This window comes from Apium graveolens, chromosome 5, assembly GCF_009905375.1.
Source record: "Apium graveolens cultivar Ventura chromosome 5, ASM990537v1, whole genome shotgun sequence".
NCBI classification, from domain to species: domain Eukaryota; kingdom Viridiplantae; phylum Streptophyta; class Magnoliopsida; order Apiales; family Apiaceae; genus Apium; species Apium graveolens.
Window position 1 is genome coordinate 8,440,526 of NC_133651.1, and position 25,780 is coordinate 8,466,305.

At 35.3% G+C, this 25,780-nt stretch overlaps 1 long non-coding RNA gene across 1 annotated transcript in view; it reads right to left on the minus strand.

Moving 5' to 3' along the window:
- Nucleotides 1-25,254, minus strand: part of LOC141723966 (uncharacterized) — a 62,004-nt gene extending 36,750 nt beyond the window's left edge. Inside the window, exon 1 of the long non-coding RNA XR_012576423.1 lies at nt 24,824-25,254. This is a non-coding gene — a long non-coding RNA (uncharacterized LOC141723966). The remainder of the gene's footprint in view (nt 1-24,823) is intronic.
- Between the last annotated feature and the right edge of the window lie 526 nt (nt 25,255-25,780).

Here is a 25,780-nt window from a genome sequence, read left to right on the forward strand (position 1 = left end):
GACTTCATCAAAGTCAATCCATTGCCTTTGTTTGAATTCTTTTGCCACAAGACTGGCCTTATAGGTCTCCACTTGGCCATCTGCTATAATCTATCTTTTGTATACCATATACATAGATTCCATTCTGGATTTCATGGTACTATGCCATTTCTCTGAGTCAACACTACTCATAGCCTCATTATAGGTCACAGGGTCGTCATCATCAAATGATTGACAACTCATTGTCATTCTCAATGACAAGGCCATATTACCTCTCAGGTTGGCGAGACACTCTCCCTGACCTACGAATGGGCTGTTCCACAAAAGGTTGTTCAGTCAGAATAGGTGTTTCCACTTGATCCGTAGTAGTTTGTGCTTCTTGAACTTCATCAAGTTCAATTTTGCTCCCACTGTTTCCTTCAAGGATAAACTCCTTTTCCAAGAAGGTAGCATGTCTGGAGACAAACACCCGATGATCGGTGCAAAAGTAATACCCTCAAGTCTCTTTAGGATATCCCACAAAACTACATTTTACGGATCGATATTCCAGCTTATCTGGGTCAACTTACTTGACATAAGCTGGACATCCCCAAATCTTAACGTGTTTAAGACTCGGTTTCCTTTCTTTCCATATCTCATACGAAGTTTGAGGAACAGATTTTGGAAGGCACCTTATTCAGTAAATATGCTGAGGTTTCCAATGCATAACCCCATAGGAATACTGGAAGATTTGCATAGCTCATCATGGACCAAACTATGTCTAACAAAGTTCGATTTCTCCTTTCAGATACTAATCTGGAGGAGTCCACTGGGAGACTATACCATTTACTTTGAGATAAGCTAGAAACACTCCATTAAAGTATTCACCACCTCGATCTGATCGAAGAGTTATAATACTATGTTTGGTTATTTCTCCACTTCATACTTATATTCTTTGAACTTTTCAAAGGCCTCAGACTTGTGTTTCATCAAACACATATCCGAATCCAGATCTATCATCTATGAAAGTAATGAAGTATGAAAATTGGGGTTATGTGTACATTTGTTTATACATTTACCTCCCATCAGTGATACTGAATTTAATTCACTTGTTTGTTTGGCACTCGACTAATGGTCAGAATTTTCTCTAGTATTCCTATCACATCTATTTAACAGCTGAACTTAGTATATGTAAAAGAAAAAATGTGTCATAGGTAGGAAAGAATAGTGAACAAACCTGTAAGATAAAGAACTTGTTTGGTCATTGGTTTCAGGTCTGCATAATCAAACAGATCGAAGTTGTTTTATGGTATGAAAATGCTTTTCTCATCCACTTCTTTCACTTTGGTATCAGCGGTGAAAATTATTTGCTGCTCCATCTGGACTGATTGATACTTGTCCTTCTCTGTATATTCTTTCACTTGGAAATTTTTAATCATGTACACATTTCCCTCCACAATAAGTCTGAAGATTTTTTCTACAAAAGCAACTGGTATAAATGTGTGCATCATGCAATTCTGAGACATGTATTTGTACTGATGTGGTTAGATATAAAGAATTTAACATTGTATGTTGGAAAACAAATCGGTTGTAAAATGAAATTACCTTGTTATCCACGAAGAAGAGAAAGTTGATTGTTTTGAAGACAATCCCAGTGGTTGTAACCCCACGCCATTCTCTTATTACACGTACTCTAATCTTCCAATCGGTTCTTCCCTTCTGAACATTTCTCAAAGAATCAAAATCCATGGCTGAGATGGTTTCTGTGTGTTTAAGAATTTATGTGGTCCTGCCAATTGTTAAGGGAATAGTCTTTATGCTATGTGATGGTGGTAGGTAAATGAAATTTAATTCTGCTCTTGTTAGTTGGTTTATCTAATTAATTTTGCATCAGCTGTATTTTAATTTGTGTTGGTGCAGGTTGTACATTACTTGTCAACTCTATATCATATAATTAAATAGATGGTGCAGGTTTTATATATTACTAATCATTTCCAATAGATGATTTTCTTTGCAGTTTTTAATGTAGATATTAAATATCATTTCTACTGTGATGTTGCAGACATGCATTTGGTAAATATAAGGGATTATAAATTTGCATGTAACATGAAATTGTATATGTTACAGTTTAAGGAATAAAAATTTGAACCAAAGGAACCGTTCTTATAGATACAAAATATGGAATGTTTATATTTCTGTGTAATATCTGTTTCCTTTCTTCTTTGGTTCATCTTCATTGCACCCTAGCCTCATGGTTGCAGCATATATTAATCATGTAAATAAGTATAAGGCATTGGCATAATTTGTTTGTGGTTTTATTGAAAAGATATAGTTCTGTTACCTTTTCAATTTTGATGTTCTTAAAATTTGGTTGTTTATCCTGGTGGTCTTGATTGTATTGTAGTGGTTCGACATTCAACCTTGGTCGAGTACGATTCATTGAGACCATTGTTGGTGGGCTGAAGTTGTTGCTTGGACCTTGTTTATCAGTCACCTATGAATAGAAATGTGGTTAGAGAACATGGTCATGTGAAACAACATTTAAGGATTATGTACTTACATTTGTAAGTACTGTTTGTTGCAGTTCAACAGGTTGTTTTTGTGATGGAGAGTAGTTGTCAGTGATCTCTACTGGTTCTGAGATGTAAGTTGCACAGAAGACCTTGGATCCTTCTTTGAGATTTTTGTCAGTTAAATCAATAGTGATATTGTATTTCTTCTTCTCCAGGGTCCTTAAAATGTCAGGAATCACTTTTAAACCTTTTACCTGAGTTTATAACATTTGTTAGATGAAATATCAAATATGGAAAACACCATTGATGTTAGTGCAGTTTAGTGTATTACCTTCGTGTGATCTGCATCAACTTCGTATACAGTTCTCCCCAAAATTCGAGTTACCTCATCATCTGGCCACACTATTGGGACACATCCAGTAGCATCACTGCATAAAGCATATAACGAAACCTGTCTCGGACACAATATGATTATGTGCAAATCAAAGTTATCATACATAAATTACAATTGGTAGGGACAAATGTCACAACATTTAGGCAAACCTTATGTCCGGATAAGGAACAGATCGGCCACAACAACTATAAACTTCATCAACCAACTTCAGGTCTTTCTCACATTTGAGGCAGAAAAGTGTATACCAATTCATTTTCTCGTCAAATTTTTTGACAGTAACTTGGAAAATTACTTTCTTCTATAAGACATTGTAACATATAGTATGTTACGAATCGTTGCAGGTTTAAATATAGGGTCTAACAATGTAACCTGACCTAATAAAATTATGGTGATAATAGTTATTTTTGTCTACATAGCTTACCAAAACAAAAGACTCGTTCAACTTTATCAACTCGTTCACTTTTATAGTCGGTACCTCTATACAATCATCTTCCTCGACCATGTTCATTATATAAAATTCAGGCTTAACATATCTGTAATTTATTTCAAGGAATGAGTAATGTAAGTTCAAATTTGTTATTGGTTAAAGCTGACAGCTACTACTTAATTTGGATAATACCTTAGCCTCATTCCACTGACAACAGTATGGTCGATATTTAAGTATATTCTTGTTGCAGGGAAGTTTGTGATGTAGATTACATCTATGTTGAAAATGATATGTAAGTGAAATGTTTGAACATAAGGCCAATGAATGAGTAAAGTGATATTAATCTTACTTTTCCACTCACTGACTTTTCCACATGCTATTAAAATGATCACTGGTCTTTCTTTCATGTTTTCATACTGTTGTAGAAATGAATCACCAAACTGATTGAAGAGTGTAACATTGATTGTGGTCCTACAAATGTATTGATGGGATTTAATTCTTTTGTTTATGCATGAATTATCCTAAAAAAACCCTTTCATAGGAAACAATGTAATAAGCATACCTTCCATTGGTTATGGTCAGTGCGACATGTGATTTGTCCTCACCATCTTTATTGTAATTGGCTCTAGGATGTACATCCTCTATCACACCAATCATATCTACAAAATTGCATCATATATATGTCTATTAATGAATCTCTAGGTTCATGAAGAAACTATGAGGCCGTTATTAACCAAAAAAATAACCTGTCAGAAAACGGTTGTCGTCTTTTAAACGGTCACACTCCTCCAAATCATAGAAATTAAAACTAAACGTGGGAATTTATAATCCAGGAATCACATCTTTTTGTATTTCTGTTTTATTTGAAAATTAGATATGCTTCTCATTACGAATAGGTCGATTAGTTTCATCGTAGACGCATCAAAAAGAAATAGAAACTTCAGGTTCAAGTCGATAAAAATAAAAGAATCATATTTGACCTAGAAAACTAATATTCTATCGATAATTGCAACAGTCGCATATGTATATAGCAAAAAAACAAGTCTTTCTATGAACGCAGAACAATCAGGTTGCAGGAAAAAGTTAAATACAAGATCTGGCTCTAATTTACCATAATAGCCTAAAAAGATTAATTAAAATGAGCTTCCAATATTAGCTAGTGACGGTTTTATGTTTCCACACAAAAACAGCTTCAGGTTTGGAGGTGTCAATTCACTACCTAATTAACACAACTTCACAACACAGGTCTTAAAAATAAGCAAAGTACCCATTGATTAATTCTTGATAATATCCAAATAAAACAATACCACTACTACCTTGATTCCAAGAGGTCCAGTTATCTCCCAATACTGCAATATCGATAAAAGTAAACACTACAAGATACATTTCACTAGTTTCGCCGCCCTCCCCTGACCCCCTGAGACTATAAAACCTCTTTACTTTACAGCGACTTTATTACCCGCTTTTCTGACGTCTTGTATAAACCTTTATTGTTTGTGGTGATTGCTGATCCATTTTATGACGTCTCATATAAACCTCACAGTTGGCTTGTCAGAAACACCATCTTCCAATGACTTCTGAACTAGAGCCGGTGCCGCAGTTTGGGCAATAGTAAGAGCAGCAGATTCATATTGGTGTCTGCTGGTCTTCTTGGAATTTTCTAATACAGGTTTGTAGCTGTTCGACCCTCACCCTTTTTTAAATTAATGTTTCTCCATTTGTCCTGAAAGTATCAATGATTTTTAATCAGCAATAGATTTCTCAAGGTTATTGCACCTGTATTGGCGTGCTTATATTATTGCTGATGATATTAACTATAGTGTGTGGATAAAATTCATATGATTGCTTTTCATTTTAAAATTGTACGTAAGTGTTTTATCAGAAATCAAAGAGGGTGTACAGGGTGCAACATACCTTGAGAGCCACATTTGTACGGGCTTTCAGCACATTGCTAAATTGAGGGTCACCAAGAATTACACACCATTTTCCAACACCATATTTGGTTATAGCATCAGTTAGGGCAGCTTCCTCCTCTGCTGACCAGTGAATCGTGCCCCGAGCCATATCCTTCTAATATCTGTACAAAAAATTAATTCAGGACACATGAAACTGGAATAGGCATGTAATTACCAATTAGTCATACATTATAATCACAGAAGATCTCTAATGTGGTTTTACAAATAAGTAAACTTTAATGTGCTATTCACTGAAGAAACTTGAAAAGGCTAATGAGCATATAATAATAATCAGCTAAGAGGTGAAATTATTTTAAATCAACATAGCCAAGAATGAGTAAGTACAGGATGAGCACCATATATAAACACTCAAAAAGCAATCAGACAAGACAAACAGTGGCACACAATTCTGTGGTGCACATCCACTAGCCCCTATGCAGCTCCGCCACTTATGACAAATTGCAGTAGTGAATGAGAAATCTGTTAGAATTTCAAACTCTTTTAGATTCATTATTAATATAATTAACTTCTTGGAGTAATATGAATGAAAGAAAATAAGAATCACATTAATAGTAATACAGCTATGGAGTTGAAGGTGCATGCATGAACCAGTTGGAGAAATCAATGAGAAAGAATCACTGTAGCTGTAAAATTTAAAAAGAACAATAAAAGTCAAAGAAGGTGGCTATCTAGAAGAATTATTAGTAGAAATGCAAAGCTGGAACCTGGTTGTTAATTAATTATCCCCTGAAAAATGGTGGTCTGTAGTTTGACAATCTTTAGGAGCCTGCATGGTAATCTGGTCATACTAGAAGATACAATTGTTGCTGATCGGATAGTCTAGTTTGTAGGCTGTAGTATTAATTAAGGCATGATGTAAGGCATGATGTAAACTCTAAGTCTTAAGCCTATAAGTAAGGCACCCTCTCTGTAATATTATGTACTAAGTGAATTGTAAGAGTAAAAAAAAAGAGCTGTAGCTCCAGAGAGATAAAAAGGCTGAAGCCTGTGAAAGAAAATCTGTTGTATGCTCTATTTAATATATATACAAAGTGCGTTGAGTGTGAGTTTTATTATCAAAATAATATAAACATACAGCCTGTGTTCTTGAGTCAAAGAAGTTGTGTAAAGCCCATTCACGTTTCCAACAAGTGGCATCAGAGCTAAGGTTCCGTTCGTGAAAAATGGCGACGATGGTGCAACCACAAATCCCGAAATTGACGGCAACAAATTACGGGAACTGGAGTATCCAAATGAAGGTGTTACTTGGTTCATACGATAATTGGGATATTGTTGAAAGTGGTTATGACGAGCCCGTAGATGCTACCACTGAAGCGGCCCTTTCAAATATGGAGAAGATGATTTTGAAAGAGACCCGGAAAAAAGATAAAAAGGCGTTATATACAATTATTCAAGGAGTTGACGAATCAACCTTTGAAAAAATTTCAAATGCAAAAACGGCGAAAGAAGCATGGGAGATTCTGCAAAAATCATTCCAAGGAGTCGAAAAAGTCAAAAAGGTGCGGCTCCAGGTGTTACGCGGGGAATTTGAAAATTTAAAGATGAAGAATTCAGAAAAATATTGGTGAATTTGTTACGCGCTTGAAAGCTGTGACAAACGAGATGAAAAGAAATGGTGAAAGTCTCGATGATGTTCGGGTGATGGAAAAATTACTCCGTTTGTTGATGAGGAAATTTGATTACGTTGTTACTTCTATCGAGGAATTAAAGGACTTGTCCACAATTTCTATTGATGAGCTCGTAGGTTCACTTCAAGCTCATGAGCAGCGGATGAACCAGTATGATGATGCAAGCCATTTGGAAAAGGCGTTGCAAAGTAAGGTGTCTATTGGTGACAGTTCTGGCAGTAGCAGTTCTGCACATAGAAGAGGTGGCTTTAGAGGTGGCTACCGTGGTGGACGAGGACGAGGAAGGCAATCCTTCAATAGAGACCATAATTCTGAAGGGTATCGGCCATCTAGTCGTGGTCAAAATTTCAGAGGCCGTGGAAGAGGCGGATTTCAACAACGAGGTGACAAGTCTCAATTTCAATATTATAATTGTAATAAATTTGGTCACTTCAGTTATGAGTGTAGAGCACCAAAAGTGGAAGAAATGAGTCACTTTGCTGCAGCAAAAGAAGATAAAGATGTTGGCACTGCTATGTTCCTCACTTATAAAGGAGATGAGGAAAACAAGAAGAATGTTTGGTATCTTGACTCAGGGGCCAGTAATCACATGACTGGTCACAAGGAATTATTCACGGAGATAGACGACACCATCAGCGGAGAGGTTACTTTTGGTGGCTCGTCAAAGATTCCGGTGAAAGGAAAAGGTACCGTCACGATCATGTCAAAGAAAGGTGAAAAGAAATATATAAATGATGTTTATTATATTCCTGCATTGAAAAAATAATATTATCAGTCTTGGCCAGCTTGTGGAGAAAGGATATAATATACAGATGCAGGACAATTCCCTCATTATCAGAAATCAAGCTCGGGAATTGATTGCAAATGTGGAGATGTCAAAGAATCGTTTGTTTACGCTTGATATGCAAACAAATATGAAGAAGTGCTTAAAGTCGGTCATTAAAAATGACTCGTGGTTGTGGCATTTGAGATATGGTCATCTTGGATTTTCTGGTCTGAAATTATTGTCAAAGACAAAAATGGTGGACGGTTTGCCAGAAATCAACGAACCAGAAAATTTGTGTAAAGCATGTGTAAAGGGGAAGCAACATCGACAAAGTTTTCCCGTTGGAAAATCTTGGAGAGCCAGGAGGCCATTGGAGATTGTTCACACAGATATTGCTGGTTCATTTGATATCTCATCACTTGGAGGTAATATGTATTACCTAACTTTTATTGATGATTTTAGCAGGAAAAGTTGGGTGTATATCATCAAAGAAAAGTCGGAGGCTCTTGATAAATTCAAGGAGTTCAAAGCACTGGCAGAAAAGCAAAGTGGTCATTATTTGAAGGTACTCAGATCGGACAGAGGAGGCGAGTATACTTCTAATCTGTTTAAAAGCTTTTGTAGAGCACATGGAATCAATCATCAGTTAACAAGGGCCTATACTCCTCAACAAAATGGCATTGCAGAAAGGAAGAATCGCACTATTCTTGATATGGCAAGGAGTATGGTGAAAGTAAAACACTTGCCAAGAACTTTATGGACGGAAGCCATTCAATGTGCAGTTTATTTGTTAAATCGCTGTCCAACAAAAAGTGTCAGAAACAAAACTCCGAATGAAGCATGGAGTGGTAGCAAACCAACAGTTGGGCATCTCAGAATTTTTGGGTGTATTGCTTATGCCCATATTCCCGATCAAAAAAGAAAGAAGCTGGATGACAAAGGCGAAAAGTGTATTTTTACCGGATATGACAAAAGAAGCAAGGCATACAGACTCTACAATCCCCTAACGAAGAAATTAATCATTTCTCGAGATGTTGAGTTTGAAGAATCTGATTACTGGAGATGGAGCGAGGGTGAAAGAAAAGTTGCTGGTTTATTTTTCAATGGTGATGACGATGACGGTGATAACCAAAACATTGAAGATGACGATGATCAAACTCCTCCACCAAGTCCAAATCAACAAACTCCTAAATCGACACCAACCACGGGAAAAAGCAGTAGTTCAGGGGGAGCACCACGAAAGATGCGGAGTCTGGATAATATCTATGAAGCAACAAGTCCGGTACAAATAACCTTTGATTATTCTCTATTTTGTTTAATGGCTGAATGTGATCCAGTTACATTTGAAGAGGCTTATGAAGAAAGAAAATGGAATAAAGCCATGGATGAGGAAATTGGTGTAATAAAGAAAAATGATACTTGGGAGCTCACAGATCTTCCAGAAGGACACAAAGCAATTGGTGTCAAGTGGGTCTACAAGACCAAGATGAATCCGGATGGAGAAGTGGAGAAATACAAGGCGAGGCTAGTGGCTAAAGGCTGCAAGCAGCGATATGGCATTGACTATGATGAGGTGTTTGCTCCAGTTGCACGAGTTGACACCATCAGACTTCTTACAGCAATTGCCGCTCAGAATCAGTGGAAGATTTATCAGATGGATGTGAAGTCGGCATTTCTATTTGGTTATCTCGAAGAAGAAGTTTACATCGAGCAACCACTACTAGAAATTTGTCGATAGACATCGCTTATTAGCCGATGTCTATTTAAAATCCAAGCGATGTTTTTGCATGCCGATGTCTATACACAGTTTAGACATCATTTTTCTTAACAATGTGATGTATTTTTCTTCAATGTATACCTTCACTATGGTTTCAGTTATTCATTCATATGTCATGTATATCATTTTAAACTTATCACATATAAAGCAATATGATACATTAACATCGAAAAACTTGTTAAACTGATGTGTAACTTAACATATTACATCAGTCTTTTATTAGAAGCGATGTCGTACCTTTCTTTTTTTAATGGAACCGATGTCTTTGTGTGTATTTAACATCAGTTCTTTCAAAATGTGATATCTATTATATTGTTTTACATCAGTCATTTCTTGTTAGCTGATATATGTGCCTGCTTATGACATCAGTTTATTGAATGAAATGTCTTATTTGACTATTTTACATCAGTTATTTTGTTCATGAAGTGATGTTTGTTTATTTTTTTTATTCATGAATCCCCTATTTTAATCAAATACCCAACACCCAAACAAGAGTCATCCCAAAACATACCAACTGCCATTTTACCATTCCAAAACTAACCAAACCAAAACAAACGCAAAAACAAACATACATTCATTGATTTACCATAGATTATACCAATTACGTACATATATCCACCACCAATCAAACTTCATAATCCAAACAAACTACATAACTGCAATAGCAAGTACTAGACATCCACCATCGATCATTTACATAGTTCATCCCAAACAGAAATTTACCAACTAAAGTTCCCCTATTATATTTATCAACAAAAACCACTAGTAGCTCTTACAAATTCTTACAAATTCAGTCTACATAAAGGAGCTGCAGATTAGGCCTTTTTATAAGAAGGACTCGATATGGCTAAGAGTCTCACATCGAACCTCGTCCAGCTCAGCCTTGGCAACAGTCACCTTTCGATTCTTTTTCGACCACTGAAAAGTGTAACACACAGGAATTAGTAACAATGAATTCTACCACAAATTATATGTACACCAGTTATATCAAGAATGAATTAAGCAAAAAAATATATCTTTTTGACAAATGTCATTTCATTATCCATGGCAATTTGTTTCATATACCACATAACAACATAGCAGTTCCACCGGGCTGTTTGGGGCACACCTATTTAATCCAAAAAATTCAGACCAATTAATAAGTAAATTAATGCCCCTATCTAACCGAAAAAACTCTGGCTAATAAGTAAATTAATGCCCCTGGTTCTTACGGTAACATATCTGATAGTCGGTGCTTTATTTCCCCTTCCTGCCTGAATATTGAACGCAATCACAGCCCTGTCATCTTAGCAGTATCAATAACACAAATTGATTGATATCTCAATAATGAAAATAATCACTCGAAATTAAATGCAAATACCTTGATATTGCTTTTTCCAACTCGGGATAGGTAGTTGAACGAGGCAGAGGATTGAGTATGAAAACCTCGCCCGCCCAAATCACAACCAATATCCAATGGCAGCTATTTTTTATAAATATTTATAATAAACAGAATTAATATCAGAATCATATCATTTTGAATTTCATGCTTATAAATAAATAAAGCGATTTATAATAAATCTGGAGACATTTTTTATGTACTTACTTGCTATTATGTGGCATAAAAAAGAGACGATCAGGATTACCCTCTTTAAATCGACTAACCAAATTATCTTCAAAATTGTTGTTCAAGGTAAACGAGACTCCGGGATCACAGAAAGCAAATTGCTCCAAATTTTCATTTTCACAAACCATGCAATGCAAGTATCTGCATTGCAAATAAAATGAAATTATAAAAAAACAAGAATATAAATGCAGAAATTATCAACAAGAAGACAAGACAATAATTAAAAAATTTATACTACTCACGCCATGTATGCAGAAATTGCTGCTTGGCCAATCATTTTAAACTCAAGCAAAGCAATTATGTTTTCATGCAAAATGAAAATTCTTTTCTCAACACCAAACACCTCCGCATCGCACGGGATTTGAATGGAGTTTCCAGTGGACTTCATGAATGTCGTTGCATATTTATACAACAACCGAAAGCGCTTCGGAACATTTTTATTGATTTCCATATTCTCAAATAAGGACTGAACCTTATGCAAATCAGTTAAAGGATCCTTCCCTTTCCTTTTACTTTTCTGAAAATATTATCAAATTTATTAAAACAAATATAGAGTTAATATAATAGTGCGAGATCCAATAAAACATAGATGTAAAAATATATACCGCGGTACCAGGGGCATCTGGGAATATGATTAAGTCGCGGGGCCATGAGACGTAGGAGCCAACAGCCTGCTCTACTGTTTCAATCTCACCGACTACCGGAACAGGAATCTTGGCTTGTCCTTGGATTGGCCCATCCACTGAGACACGAGCACAACCAGGCTGCATTGGCAATCCGTGAATAGATTTGTTCATGTCATCATCGTCAAACAACAAGCCAAATGCCACCTTATTTTCTATTGTGCCCACAGCCAACTCACATTTTTGTGGACCAGCCTACACTCATATATATATTTAACGAGTAACTATGATGAATGCTTGAATAATGTCGAGCTAAATTAAATAAATGTGCTTGTTATTTTACCTTATTCTCTCGTGGAAAAGGATCCATTTGATCATCAACTATTTCAGCATCACAACTTGCTTTTTCCGAAACCAGAGGAGATGAAATATTTGCTTTACTGAGTAAGCCCTTCAGTTCAGCCAACTCCTGCCTTGTCTTCTCCATTTCCTTCGCCATCTCTTGCTTGGCCTTCTCCAACTCTGCATCCCTCTTACAATCCCGGGCCAACGGCTCAGCTTTGGTTATTCTACTTCTTTTTCCATTTGGTAAATTAAAGAAAATTGATGGGCTAACAAAGCCTCCAACTCCTCGAACCCTCCCCGAATGTTCGGGAGTTTGCAAGGCCGTAGTTAACACATCTTGACTCCCAGAAGGAATGAATTCCCCCTTACTTTGCAGCTCCAGTAAATTCTCCTGTCATGAGAATGTTAACATATAAATCAGAACTGAATGAACCTCCTCATAAAAATATTAAAATTAGAACTGAATTGAATTGCATTAAAAAAATTAATGTTGCTTGTTAAATACTCATAATTCTTTTCCCTATTTCAGCTAGCTCTGGATCAACCTCCTCATCATCAAGTTTTCCCTTACGAGCCTTGTGCCACATAAGAGCCCAATCAGGTTCTTCATCGAGAGCCAAGGTTCCTTTCTTTTGCTGATTAAAATCAAAAAATATTAAAACAACAATATATGTAGAATGCAACTATTTAAGTTCAATGCTTAAACAGAGGTTACCTCTTCTTCCAACAATCCAACATAACCCTTTCTAGATGTGCGGTGAGGATATTTTCGATTGCTCACCCGCTCCATTTGTTTTTCACTAAGTGACTACAACAAACATTTTAAATAATATTAACATGCTATTTTTCCTAAAATATTTGTAATACATAAAAATATCAGTTCACAACATAAATAAAACACAGATATAAATACACGATCGATCTCTTTCGCGTATACCTTCCATGTCGAGGTAGTCCTTTCAGCAACAAAATTTTTCCAAGCCTCCTTACCAACAAAAGCATACTTCACTGGAGGCTTTCGTAGTTTCTTCTTCTGTCCAAGATACGGCTTAACATAATCCCTTGTTAAATTTGCTTTAAAATTTCTCCACTTTGCTCCTGCAGACCTGATCAGCCCCTTCTGAAGTTGCTTGGGGACTTTAAATGTCTCCTGAAACCAATGTTATGCTCTACATGAGTACAAGAAAATGCAAAATTTACAATGTACATAAGAAATTGCTTATTTATATACCTTCACATCGATCCATATTTTCTCCTTTAGTTCATCGGGTACCTTTGACCAGTTAGGATAATCAATCGGAATCATCGTCCTAGCCAACATTCCGATGTAGGACTGTAGACTGTGCCTTGCATTCCCGACTGGAACTCCATGTGCATTGCACGATACCTTTGCTTTCTTGCCCTGCGCCTTCCTCACCACCACTTTGTGCATAGCGGAAACCCCTCGGGCAGATCCATACCTTTTTTTTGTAGTTTCGGAAGTAGTGACTGTTGCCTTCGTGTCTTCCATAGAATCCACATTTTCATCTTGAGGTTCTGTTTCCGGCTCTAAGCTTTTATCCACCTCCTCATCTGACTTGTCTTGTACTTTAGATATTTGTTTTTTATTTGCCATTTATCTTTTTCAATCTGAAAATGAAACATATATTTCATTAGTCACAAGCATATATAAATAGTTATAAACAGTCATAACTAAACTAGTGAAGTATGCATACATAAACAGTTATAAACAGTTATAAACAGTCAGACACGATGACTATATGCATTCATAAACAGTCATAAACATACGAAAATTCAAATAATATCATTAGGCATAAACAATGCTAAACAGTTACAAAAAAGGAGATACATGACTGCAAATAATATTGTCCCTTCTTAACCCAAGTGCCCTTAATATTTTCTCTAATATTTTTTTCAACATCTTCACCGACATCACATATAGGAATTTGGCAGCAGAATGGGGGATTTTCCATGGTTGTGTCTCCTAAATCATCGTCGTTATACACATCTTGGTAGTCTCGAGTTGTAGAGGTTAATACAACGGACCACTTGGCATCCACCGGATCTTCAATATAATAAACTTGCTTTACTTGATCCATAGATACATATTTATCTCTCTTGTGGCCTTGTCGACTTAGATCGACAAGTGTGAACCCAAGATCATCCACCTTAATTCCCTTGTCATTATCTGCCCAATTACATAAAAATAACGGGGCTTTGAATGCATGATAATCTAGCTCCCATATTTCTAAGATAACACCGTAAAATGTTAAGTCACTTTCTACAGGGTTCAAATCTTTAGCGCTAGACACTTGGACAGTTTTAGCAACTAAAGACACTCCGCTGTTTTAAACAACCCTCACACCATCTCGCTCTTTTGTAAAGTATCGGACCCCGTCTACTAGATAAGTTTCGTAAGTCAAAACTGAAAATGATGGTTTTCCGGCTATCCATCTTATTGTCTCTGAAACTCCTCCAGGATTCTCCTCCATTTCACTACTAACCTACACATTTTCAGAAACAAAATACTTCTAAATTCCATATTACTACAGAGCAAATAAATTAGGCACAAATGAAACTATAAAAAATACTAACTTTTTCTAGAAACCAATCGGCAAAAAGGCGATTATGCTCTCTCAAGAGCCAATGAACACTTTTCTTTTTTCCTTGATGGATTCCCTCTAGATACTCCTTATGCATTCTAACAGAAATTATATAATCATTAACTAGCCAGTAAATATATAATTTATATATTAATTGAACAACCAGAAAATTAATAAATTCTTACAAAATATATGGCTGTACTTTAATATTGTTTAGAAGAACATGTAAATGAGCTTCATCCCGCTCTTTTTCATCGATTGATTTCATTGTCACAACAGATAATGGACCACTTAACTTGCCTTCATCTTTACGAAGACCAGCAGTGGTGCAAGCTTGCTTGACAAACTCTTGGCAGAATTCTACTGATTCTTCTCCCAGATAGCATTCAGCTATACAGCCTTCGGGGTAATAACGATTGCGTACGTAACTCTTCAACACCTTATTAAACCTCTCAAATGCATATATCCATCTATAAAATACCGGCCCACATAACCGTAATTCCCGAACCAAGTGCACTATGAGATGTATCATTATATCAAAAAATGATGCAGGAAAGATTTTTTCCAACTCACACAAAGTTACTATTACATCTGATTGAAATTTATCTAGTTTCGATACGTCTACAACTTTACTGCACAAAGCATTAAAAAAGAAACACAACCTAATTATGGTGACCCTGACTTTTTTTGGAAGTACCGCACGAATTGCAATAGGAAGCAGTTGTTGGAGTAAGATGTGGCAGTTGTGGGACTTCATCCCAAACATCTTTAATTCTTCCATGGAAACACAGTTTTTAATGTTCGACGCGTGTCCATAAGGAAGTTTCATGTGCATTAACGATGACAACATTTTCTTTTTTTCTGCCTTGGACAAATTAAAAATCGAAGGGGGTAAGTAGGTTTTTTTTTCTCCTTTTTGTGGAGCTAGATCAGCCCTAACCCCCATGTCAATCATGTCAAGACGAGAAGCTTCACTATCTTTAGACTTAGATTTCATATTTAGTAGTGTGTCGATCAAGCTATCACACACTTTCTTCTCGACGTGCATGACATCTAAACAATGACGGACATGGTGAAACTTCCAATATTCTAATTCGAAAAAAACCGACTTTTTCTTCCATGGACAATCAACCTTCTTTGACTTACTTACTTCCTTCCCAAACTAAAATTTAATTTTATCTTCCTGCAATAAAACCTCTTCTCCAGACAGAGGTTGACGTGCCTGCCCTAATTCTTGTTGTCCATTAAAAGCGGCCTTTTGCTTCCTATATGGATGATTCCTAGCCAAGTAACGCTGATGGCCTTGGTAACACATCTTCCTGCTATGGCTTAAATACTTGGCAACTGTATCATCAGCGCATACTTGACAACACATATAACCTTTATTAACGCATCCGGACAGATTTCCATATGCAGGAAAGTCATTTATTGTCCACAATAAAATTGCTTTTAAAGTGAAATATGACTTGGTGTATGCATCATAAATATTTGGTTCACCTTCTTCCCACAACTTCTTTAAATCATCGATTAAAGGCTGTAAATATACGTCAACGTCATTGCCAGGCTCATGTGGACCGGAAACTAAAATTGTTAGCATCTTAAATTTCCACTTCATACATAACCACGGAGGAAGATTATAAGTCACTAATACTATTGGCCAACAAGAGTATCTATTGGTTAGACCGTTAGTATGTGGGTTTATACCATCTGCAGACAACGCCAAACGAATATTTCGTGCATCACTACCGAAGGCAAGCCACCTATAGTCGATATTTCTCCAAGAAGGAGAGTCGGCTGGATGCCGCATCTTTCCGTCTTCTATTCGCTGCTTTGAGTGCCAGGTCATTAGTTCAGATGTAGAAGGAGATTTAAACATCCGTTTGAATCTCGATATAATTGGAAAATACCACATTACTTTAGCAGAAACATTAATCCTTATTTTACCATCCTTTCCTAACTTCCAGCCAGATAAACGACACTTAGGACACTCGGAAGCATCAACATTTACCCCCCGATATAGTATGCAATTGTTTGGACATGAGTGATATTTTATGTATTCTAGGCCCAAGTCGGATAAGGTTTTCTTGGCTTCATATGCATTAGGTGGCATCACATTGTCCTTAGGAAGGAGAGAGCCAACGGTAGACCGCAAATCGTTAAAGGCACTATCACTAATTCCGAACCTAGCTTTCCAATTGTGCAATTTTAGCATCGACTCCAACTTGGTACATTTACTACCCTCATACAAAGGTTGTTCAGCATCAGCCACAAATCTCCTAAACTGATACGACTCATTATTGTACTCACTCGAATTATATGTAGCATCACAAACATTGACTGTTTCTGATGCAAGGCCAGGGGAAGGTATCGGTGCGCGGGCAGACGTAGGTGCAGGGGCAGGCGTAGATGCAGGGGTCGGAGCATTTCTATTAACTGATGACCTACTTGCAGACCCTTGTGTATGCCAAATCCAATCAAGGTACCCCAGACTAAAACCATTTTCATATAAATGTCCCCTGATAATCTTAACTACAAATTTTTTGAAGTTAGCACATCTTTTACAGGGGCAGGGGATTCTTTTAGGATCACTAGCATTTTCCTTGGCAAATATCAAAAACTCTTCTACCCCGATTTCATAGTCAAGTGTGTCCCTATCTTTGAAAATCCAAGATTTGTCCATGCTATTCTCAAACTACCTGATTGTCAAATAACATATTAATTTACTATATACTATAGTACATTTACTACCTAGTATAATCAATATAAAATTCCTATATTCACTCATAAACCATGCTATTTACAACAACAAGCCTCAAACACAAATATATTTACAAACAACACAAACACAAATATATACAAGCACTTGTTATTACATGTAAATCTGTATTTTAACTACACATACAACTACACATGCAACAACTACATATTTCAATTTCACATGCATACATACAACTACACAAATATATACATGCAGCCCAAACATATATAAATAGATATGTAAAGAAGAATATACCTAACAAAGCAAGCTCCAAAATCCCAAAAAATACAGCAACAAACTCCAAGACCAAAATCCAACTTAATTAGCTCCGAGATTTAAGCTTTAATAAACCCTTAGCTACAAGATTTAGCTCCAAGAAACTCTACTCCTCACCTTAAACTTCAATGAACACACTTAACTCCTTAATCTTCGAATCTGTCACAAAAATTGAAACAAATGAGTTCTAGGTTTAGAAAGTTGAAGAAATTGAGAGGTTTAATTGGAGATTCAAGGTCTAATCGGAAAGGGGGAAAGACAGTAAGCATACATTTGAGAGTTCTAGGTTTAGCAGTCGAGAGAGAAAGGGGGATGAGTGAATGAGTTTTTGTTTTTGTGGATATTATAATTTTTTGTTTTTGTTTTGATTTTGATTTATTTTTAATTTTATGTTATAATGTTATTAAAGTGAATGAGTGAATAGGCGGGATAGGGAAATATACTAAGGGGGGATTTGGCTAAGGGCGGGGAGCAAAAGGGAGAAGCAGCGGGCTCTAATTTTTTAAAATTGAGCTTAGACATCGGTTATTATGTCAACTGATGTTAAAAAGAAATTGGATATCGGTTTATATGTTAACTGATGTGACGTAGTTTTTAAAAGAACAACTTAGACATCATTTTACTCAAAAGCTGATGTAAACATACCAAAAAGACATCACTTTTTTTATGTGATGTAAAAAAAGCTTTTAACATCAGTGACTTTTCTGACTGATGTCTAATGTGCGATGTCTAATGCTGATTTTCTAGTAGTGAACCTCCCGGATATGTTCAAAAAGGCCAGGAAAATAAAGTCTACAAACTGAAGAAAGCACTATACGGGTTAAAGCAAGCCCCGAGAGCATGGAACATAAGGGTTGATGAATACTTCCAGAAAAATGGTTTTGTAAAGAGTCCATATGAGCATGCCCTCTAAACGAAGATAAATTCAGGGGGAGATATTATGATCGTGTGCTTGTACGTGGATGACATGATCTTTACAGGAAACAACCCTGGTATGTTTGATGATTTTAAGAAAGTTATGACTAACGAATTTGAGATGACAGATATTGGTCAAATGTCATACTTTCTTGGAGTCGAGGTGAAGCAAAACAAAGACGGGATTTTTATGTCTCAGAAAAAATATGCGGAGCAGATTTTAAAGAAGTTCAGGATGGAGGAATGCAAACCAGTGAGCACGCCAGCAGAACCGAGCATAAAGCTCAGAGTTGATTCAACGAGGGAGTCGGTAAATCCGATACTATTCAAAAGTTTGGTTGGAAGTCTGAGGTACCTAACTTTTACTCGTCCAGATATTATGTATGCAGTTGGATTGGTTAGTAGGTACATGGAGAAGCCAAAGCAAGATCATTTCATGGCGGCTAAAAGAATTTTGAGATACATAAAAGGTACGCTAGATCATGGCTTATTTTACACGCATTCTCAAGATTCGAAATTAGTTGGCTACTCAGACAGTGATTATGGCGGTGATTTGGATGACGGAAAAAGCACATCGGGATATGCTTTTCATATCGGTTCAGCAATATTTTCATGGTCATCAAAGAAGCAACAGACAGTTGCCCTCTCAACATGTGAGGCGGAGTACATGGCAGCAGCAGCATGCGCATGTCAGGCTATGTGGCTAGGCTACATATTGGGTGAGTTAAATCTTGCGAAGGAAGGTCCGGTTAAAATTTATGTGGATAATAAATCTGCAATTTCTCTAGCGAAAAATCCAGTATCACACAGTCGGAGCAAGCACATCAATATCAAATATCACTTCATTTGAGAACAGGTGAACGAGAAAATTGTGGAGTTAGTGCACTGTAAGACAGAAGAAAATTTAGCGGATATATTTACAAAGCCGTTGAAGCCGGATGTGTTCTATAAAATGAAAGAGAAGCTTGGAATGCAAAGTCGAGTTTGAGGGGGAGTGTTAGAATTTCAAACTCTTTTAGATTCATTATTAATATAATTAAATTCTTGGAGTAATATGAATGAAAGAAAATAAGAATCACATTAATAGTAATACAGCTATGGAGTTGAAGGTGCATGCATGAACCAGTTGGAGAAATCAATGAGAAAGAATCACTGTAGCTGTAAAATTTAAAAAGAACAATAAAAGTCAAAGAAGGTGGCTATCTAGAAGAATTATTAGTAGAAATGCAAAGCTGGAACCTGGTTGTTAATTAATTATCCCATGAAAAATGGTGGTCTGTAGTTTGACAATCTTTAGGAGCCTGCATGGTAATCTGGTCATACTAGAAGATACAATTGTTGCTGATCGGATAGTCTAGTTTGTAGGCTGTAGTATTAATTAAGGCATGATGTAAGGCATGATGTAAACTCTAAGTTTTAAGCCTATAAATAAGGCACCCTCTCTGTAATATTATGTACTAAGTGAATTGTAAGAGTAAAAGAAAAGAGATGTAGCTCCAGAGAGATAAAAAGGCTGAAGCCTGTGAAAGAAAATCTGTTGTATGCTCTATTTAATATATATACAAAGTGCGTTGAGTGTGAGTTTTATTATCAAAATAATATAAACATACAGCCTGTGTTCTTGAGTCAAAGAAGTTGTGTAAAGCCCATTCACGTTTCCAACAAAATCAAATACATTCTTCTTCGGGATATATAAATTAGAGGCTTCTTTCTTCGCATACATACACATAACAATCTTGCACACAAGTTCACCTTGGCAATAAATTTAGGTGGAAGCTAGGCACTCATAAATGACTCCAACTTACTCCCTTCTATCAAATGATCAGTAATTAAAAATATAATTTTATTTTTTGCTAAATTATATAAAAAGCTAATTAAAGTCAAATATATATACACAAGTGTACATCACTCTAGATCATAAAACAAGACGCATATACATAGCCTAAAAAGAATTACATATACAATTCAAAATATGCGGCAATTATTGTTAATTTTCTTGTGAAAGAAACTTGATTTTTACAAACAACACAAAACTCATAAGTTTAGATCATGGTCGATAAATATTTTATAAAATTGATGTAAGCTTACCATCTTTCGCACAAATTCATCTTGACATAAAATTCAAATAAAAAATCATCATAGAGAAATGACTCAAACTTAGTCCCTGTTACCAAATGATTAAATTAAAAGGCTAATTAAAAACTATATAATTTGTACAACATAATCATAAACACACATACCACAAGATGTACATCATCAACAATTCATAGAATAAAGCAAACTCTTTATAATTTTCTTGTGGAAGAAACATAATTTTTAACAAGAAAACGAAATTCAAAAGCTTTAATCATGGCCGATATATATTTTTCCAATTTAATATATGTACCTACGGTCTTACAAGCAAATTCATCTAGGCATTAAAAGTTCAGATCGAAAATCAGCATTCACAAATAACTCAAAAATAAAACTCTTCTACCACATAACATATATATGTATAGTCCAAGATCATATAACAATATATTTCTTTGAAGATATACATTATCTAAAACTTACAGAATAACAATCAAATAAGATCTTTTTAGTCTCCTCGTAAAAGAAACCTGATTTCAACAACAAAAAATGCAATTTTAAGAAGTTTTAAATCAAAGTTGACATTTATTTTTTAAAATTTCTGGCGCAGAAAGTAAACAATGGTCTCGAATTTTCAAGAAATGAAGGGTAAGGAAATGGGAGCTCACCTATATCCTCTTTCAGCTCAAAAAAATGCTAAAATCTTCGTAACTGATGTGTCTTTTTATAGATTTTTGTTTGTATATGTGAAGGGAGTTGAGGCTCTTTGGAGTTTTCTGTTAAAGAAAATTTTTATTAGCTATTTCCCCCTGCCTTTTTAAAATTTTAAATCGAGTAAAATTTAATATCAATGTTTCCTCTAAATGTTTGGTAAATCGAAATGGCAATTGTGGATCAATTCATAAAACATGTTGGATTTTCATCTGTCTTCACCTCCACTCCTATTTAATATTCTTCAATGTCTGATGACTGAAGCGGCATAGACCTTGAGAATACGAAAAAGAAATGTACAATAAATAGAAGTCGTCAAATTGCAATGTTGGAATCGATTACCCGGTTGGTTAGCAACAGTTAACACACTTTTATAAAGAACTTCTTGTCAAGTTCATTTCACATACATTTCACGGTTGCAAATGACAAGATTAATGATAGATTTGGAATAAATTTAAATCATGTCATTATAAATAGTTTTTTTAATACAAAACTGGCCTACGAACTGCAAGTATCATTAATTTTCTACTAAAACGGCCTAGGAACCATATGTGTAGACTAGAAAGCATGTTCAAACTCTGAGTCTTGTTACTGGTGAAATAAATTAATATTAGGCTTTCCTGATCATTTATTGCACGGATAACTGGTTTCCGTAAAATCAAGACCAACATGAACACAATATAATTTAGACAATTCATTTCCTCTGGCATATCTCTGTATGCAAACTCTATATATGTAAGTAGAATCAAAAATAGTGCTCAATAGTAGAGATATTAGTCAACATTAGAAGTGACATCTCCACCCATGTTCAATGTTGATAATTTGCAAAAGACAGCAGCACTTTTTCTAGAACTTTTGCTCTGACTGTGACTGCGCATAACTTGCATTTGTTTAGCAAACAATAAGTTGAAATGTAGAATAAATAAACCCAAGCTTGTTATAAATTGAAAATTTTTCCAACCACTTTTTCAGTGACTATTTACAATCTTAGTATTATAAAACAGAATGAACAATTTTGACAGAGAAACAAGCTATTAATTTTATCTTTAATCGGTACTTCGCCTGTAATCAAAAATATTTTTCTTTCAGTAAATTCACCTGTTTGGCTAATTTACTTCTTCTTTTTCTTTCTACATGATCTCTGTAGATTTATGTAAGAAAAATATAATTCAGTATTCACACTCGATTAGAAGTGGATTTGAAAAAGTTAATATAATCATATTTTGACAGGTGATAATAACCGTTAGTGACTTAAATTTTTAGAAGGGGTATTTTTCAAAAAAAAAAAGGTAAAACTGGACCATTTTTAAGTACTAAAATAAATGAGATTTTACCAGGTCTAGCCTTCTTTTCCCATGATTCCTTTGTTACTTGTTCATAAAATTCTTTTGCTTCTTCTGCGGCATTTTCAGCCTCTTCAGCTTCATTTTCTGCTTCTTCAGCCTCTGCAATAGCAGCTTCGGCCTTCTTAACTGCTGCTACTGCAGCAGCAGCATCCTCAGGACTCATCTGCGCTAGCATCAACTTCGGGCCATGGGCTATTTGAGTACTCCATTCCGTGCTGCACCAGAATATATAGTAGCAAAATATTTTATTGCATGGTTTACCCCTGACTGAAAACTTATAAGAAGTACTTTCAAATCAAGGGCGGATTCATGTAGGGGCCAGTGGGGACAGTGGGGATATGTACCCCGCCCACAGAACCCAAAATTAGCAGTTTTTAATAAAAAATTTAGATGTAATTATGTATATTTTGTAAAGTTTCCCACTGAAAAAGTTTAAGTGCCCTATATAGCTAATAAATCTTTCATAATTTGAGTTATATTTAATTTTATTTATAGTTATATGATCATAAATTAGAGATTAAATTGTTGAAATACTAATTTTTAGCACTTCAATATCAAAAAAATTGAAAAATTTAGTGAAAATGACCAAAAACTTTTGAATTTGGACCAGTTACGCATAATATAGCCGGTTAAACACATGGTGCCCCTTCAGAAATTGGACTCTGGATCTGCCACTGTTTCAAATATAAAGAATATGACACAGCTTCCTGCCAAGATGGTGTGAGCAAACGAGAATACTTATAACATAAAGAATGTATGCAAGTCAAATCGAAAACCGCATTTCAACGCAAGGAAAACAACATAGATTGTATTGAGAAATGATTAATCAGTAAGTAATAGATAAGTTTCCTAAAACACAAGAAACTAAATCCTTATATTTTGCTATTTTCGGAGGCCTGTGATTTACAACTTAAAGTAGAAATTTCACAGTCAAATCAACAAGAAACAAATGAGCACTTGACCTAAGACGTTAATATGCTTGTCGATATCAGCAAATAAGAAATGCAAGCTTATAATTACAGGAATAACATCTCAAAGTAGAAACTTCACTATGAATTAAATAAGAAACAAAAAGAAAATATTTGACCTATGAACTCAATATACTTGTTGATATTAGCAATACTCTAAGGTATATCTAATTTATTTATAAACCCTCTATGTGAATCAAACAGTCTTACAAAATAAAGGAATAGCAAGTAGGTTGCAGCAAAGACAATAAATTAAAAAATTCTGCTTTATTTTCTCCTCTGAAGAGGAAAATGTTAATTACCTTGATGAGTTTTCCATCAACTGCAACAGTTCTCATTTTCCCAAAGAAAACATTTCCAAATTCAGAGGTGGCAATGGCTTTTGCAAATAAAATCTTATAGCGTCGCTACAATATTAACACTTCATTCTACATATATCGTTAGAATGATTTGACTTGATTCTTTGCAATATTTATCAACACTTCATTAGATATTAACATGAAAAAGATTGATCTCGGAAATATATGAATATATCCGCTGAACTTAAGAGACCCTAGCTCATAAAGTTTCATTATTATCAATATTATTCTGAAACATCAGCAAGTTGTGAAGTATAACCTAAATACTGTTTGAAAACAATCTGTATTTTGGTAGAAATAGATTGCTGCTTGACATTCCTTAGATCTTGTAGTTGCAGTCATCAAACCTGCATTTCCAATATTGATATTCAGTATACATAGAGAGTAAAAAATTACTGCTAAAATTAGATGTGTTGGCTTGCAATTAAGGTGCTTTAATAGTTATTTGTTCCATCTTCTCCAGAAAGAGATATACATATATATGTGGAATATTGGCTGGATTTTGTTACAATTGACACCGTTCTAGTGTAGAATATAAGTGGTGAAAATTTTAGCATCAATGAGTATCATACATAGTTATCAGCACCACTAATTCAGCAGTGGTGTAACCAGATATTGGCACTTGAACAATCGGTAATTAAATAAATATGTTTCCTAACTTAACACACATACTAGATTTTACTAATTATTATCAAGTTCTAATTTAGTTGCAGCCGAAAAAGATACAAGTCCACAGCCGTGTACAGACCTAGTTCATGTTAACTGTTAAAGTGTGAGAATTGAGGATATATATAATACGACAACCTTGTTAGTTTTTCAGAACCATTTCCCACTTATAATGCTTCATTAGATGAGGACAGTAGCTCAAATTCATCAGTTTTATCTTCATCACAGCTCTCACAGATAAGAGCCGCAGACTTATCACCCTATCTGCTGGTCATCTTGATATTCTTTTGAACAGTCTTGCAGCTGTCTCGAGACTTGCCATTCATTGCTAATAGCATATTTCTCCATTTGTCCTGACAACTATATTCAAAAGTATTGTGGAGAAAAAAAAACATAATAATGGAACTAGGAAGGCTCGCATATATTCTTGCTGACAGTATTTATACTAGTATGTGCATAATTAGCTGATTCTTATTACTGTTTAATCTGAGAGTAAGGTATTTATCAGCAATGAAAGAAGGTGTGTGCAAAGTTCATCATACCTTGAGGTCCACATTAGAACGTGCACGCAAGATTGTTAGAATTAATGTGTTTTTAAAGATGTAGTTATCCTATATAAATCTGCTTTTAATATCCAGGAAAATGAAACACTTCTTTCCCTGGTGGTTATGTAACTCAACAGCCACAACCTTGTAGTATATAAGGTTGTTATCTAATGAAATAACACATACTCTTCCAGTACCTTTTTTTCTCTTATATAATTCATAATATGTTTAACAAATTGGTATCAGAGCATGTGATTGCTACACCCGCTGTCCAATAACCAAGTAGTGCTACTTTTCTCATTTGTGACCTGACAATTTGCATAAAAGACTGCATATCCATCTTCTTTTTCTTCAGATACATTCACTTGCTGCTGATTTTTGAACCTGCAATCTTTTTGCAAATGTCCAAATTTCTTACAATGATGACATTGAGGCTTCCCTTTGAACCAGCAATCACATGACCGGAGACAGCACAATATTTACAAAGATTGATAAAAGTATTACCGCTGAAGTGAAAATGGGAAATGGCATATTGGTTCTGGCAAGAGGC